The sequence below is a fragment of the Otolemur garnettii genome, unplaced genomic scaffold (assembly GCF_000181295.1).
Source record: "Otolemur garnettii isolate 467f Iridium unplaced genomic scaffold, OtoGar3 scaffold00130, whole genome shotgun sequence".
NCBI classification, from domain to species: domain Eukaryota; kingdom Metazoa; phylum Chordata; class Mammalia; order Primates; family Galagidae; genus Otolemur; species Otolemur garnettii.
Window position 1 is genome coordinate 3952684 of NW_003852525.1, and position 3253 is coordinate 3955936.

Genomic DNA, 3253 nt, shown 5'->3' on the forward strand with positions numbered 1-3253 from the left:
TTCCATTCAATATATCCAATCTGTTACTAGATTTCAATATATCCAATCTGTTGTTAGATTTCTGCTTTTGCTATTTTTTGTTTTTGTTGTGTGTGTGTATTAGAATCAAGTATAATCATGAGTTTCCTAGTACCAACAGTAATCTATGGAATAAATCCATTGCCACAATTAGTGTATAAAAGAGTTTGCAGAATTGAAGCAGAAGTCTTGTGAGTGAAGCTCTGGGATTTCATTCATTATACAAATGGCATTGAGCACTGATGTACCTTCTAATTCTCAATGTCATTATTTATCAAGGTGAAGATAAGATTGCATTAGTAATAATAATTAATAAGCTTAAATTTTGTTGAGGGGATTTAATGAACTAACTTATAAAAGGGACATATTCAAGCACATGACCCCTAAAATCAAGGCATAATTTGTGTCACTAACTCAGGCTTCTGTCTACCTAATGTGCTCATTCCCCAGCCACACTGCCAAGGAGAGCCAGAGACGAGCTAGGTTATTACACGTTACATAGAATTCCCTGCATTGATCAGTCTTTTACACTTATTTTCTCTCCGGTAAATTCCAAATATTTTTTTGAGACCCAGCTCAAATAACATTTACTGTATATAAGTTTTCTTCCTAAATATTCCCACGATGCTTACCATTTTATAATTTCCCTTATTGTATTTTCTCAATATATCATTTTATATATGATTATCTCTCACCACCTAATGAGGTATTTTTCAAAGGGATTAAAAATGTCTTACTTCACGTTGTCTTCTCTGCATTTGGCTCAGTGCAAGGTAGGTACTTAATTAATATCTGAGTAAGTAAATTCATCACTGAGCACCTACTTCTGGTTACTAGACTTGTCAGACAATTGTTGTAAAGAACAGCAAAACAAACCATTCAACTGTTGTTAATTTGCCATAAAATTCACTATATAAACTAAGGGTAGTAGAAGAGCTACCATGTTTTTGTTTAGGGGGTCATAGATAATCTCACTATAAAGCGTGATTGTGGACTTCACTGACTTCTAATCACATAAAAGAAATACAGGTCTCTGGACTCTGATGGTAAGTTTTGTGGTCTTGTCATGGCCTCTAATTTTACCTTCAATTAAATAGTCAAAAGAGCAATTAGATTTAAGGGATTTCTTTCCTTATTAGATGACTTGGCTTTATCTAGCCTTTCCCTGGGAACAATGACATTGTCTTGGATTACTTGGAAAAATTGATAATGAATTATGCTCCTCGAGGCTGTGGTTAATTAAATTGGCTACCCTTTTGTCTTCAGCACAGGCAGCTGGGACACTGGACTGCGCAGGACTAATGAGTCCTACTTAAGGTAAGTCCTCAAGGAATGTGAATTCCTGCTGTCAGGCAGAAATATGATTCAGATCACAAAGTTCTCTTATCTACTAAGTAGGTCAGATTCTCTAATGGAGAATATAAAGTGATTTGGCATCTGTTAAAGCAGAAACTATGTATTCGATTAGTCATTATATACAACACGCTTGTTTTTTAATGCTGTGTTCGACCACTGCTTGTGAAGAAACATTTAGAAAATCCTTGATATTTAATAGGGAAGCAACTGGACCAAATAATAGTTCTGGCCATAAGTCTCAGGATTCAAGGAGCTTCGGAACAGATCAGATGTCTTTACAGATCATAAGATTTATAGTGAAATTACTGGAGCACTAGTCAGGTGATTAAGAATCCCGTAGCTGGTAAGAAACCACATTGTTTTGCAAAATATGCATTTTTAATGTTATGCTTTCTATGTATGGGTCTAATAATTTGATGCTGAGAATAAACAAATTGTGGTCTTTTCACTTTTTAAATCATTACCTATAATTTTTAGCATAGTTTTGTTCATAATCTGAATTATAAGAACCTATGTTGGTATTGATTGTTCTAATAGAGGTCAAAGTAGAAAAGTTCACAGGAGGGATATTAACAATATAGATGAATTATTAAGCCCTTGAGAAATGGTAGACCAAACAATAATCATTTTTATTGATTTGTTTAGTCCATAGTCGCAAAAGTATACACGGTCATCATCATTATTATCATTAAAATTAACTTTGACAATTACATTAAAAGTAAAGAAACTGAGGGACAGAGAGAATGAGGACTTTGCTCATGGTTATGCTGCTAATCCACAGTGAAACAAGATTTCAAACCCATTTTCACAGCAGAGCCCACATTCATAGACATAGCAACATTGCCTCCTTTTGGCAATGAATTGAAGATTTCAAAAATAATATATTTCAGATATGGTGGTATGTTAAAGATAATATAACTCTCTTCACTATTCAGCATGTCCTGCGTACCAGCAGAATGAACATCATCTGGTCGGCTGTCAGAATTGCAAACTCTCAGCTTCAACTAGACACAGAAGAATGTACATTTTAACAAGATCCCCAGGTGCTGGGAATACACATTAAATCTCAACAGCACCGATATGCCACTGTGTTTCTTAATCTTAAATACACATTTAAAATAGCCTGGGAAAAAATGTATATACGTATGTATATATATACACACACTATAACTGCACACTATTTTAAATTGTGCACGAACTTTATGGCCACCCTGTACATAAACACACACACTATATGCTGGTTCAGAATAATTATAGTCTGATGAGGATGTTGCCAAAAATATCAGATATTTTTCAAGCATTTGAGATGACTCCAATTTGCAGTCAGGGTTAAGAAACATGATGTAATGTTCAAACATGCTAGTTCTCCAATTTGGGTGTGCACCAGAGTAAGTTAGAGGAATTTGTAGAACACTGATGGAGGATCTATTTCCAGAGTTTTTGATTCTGTGGGTCTGAGAGGGGGCCCAAGGATTTATATGTCTAACATGTTTCCAGATGATGCTGATCCGGGAAACGCATTTTGAAGAACCACTAATAAAGGAAACCTTCATAAAAGGAGAAAGGATGGTTGCAAGTTGTAGGAAGGAAGGAGGGGCAGAGTCCAGACTCTAGATCAGGGACAGCTAGGGTAAGCTGGTTTTCTGTCACATGTTATCTTTGTAAGCCTAGCCAAGATACTTCCACTTAAGTTGTTTCGGGAAATCTGCATATCCATGCAATGAAGATAACATTGCCAGTTTCATAGATGGTGCTAAGAATGAAGTAAAAATGTGTGTAGATTCTCAGCATGGTGTCTAATGCATATCCTTTGCTTAATCTATATTGTAGGTAATTATAGATAAGAATGGAGTTTGAGGCTCAGTGCCTGTGGCTCAAG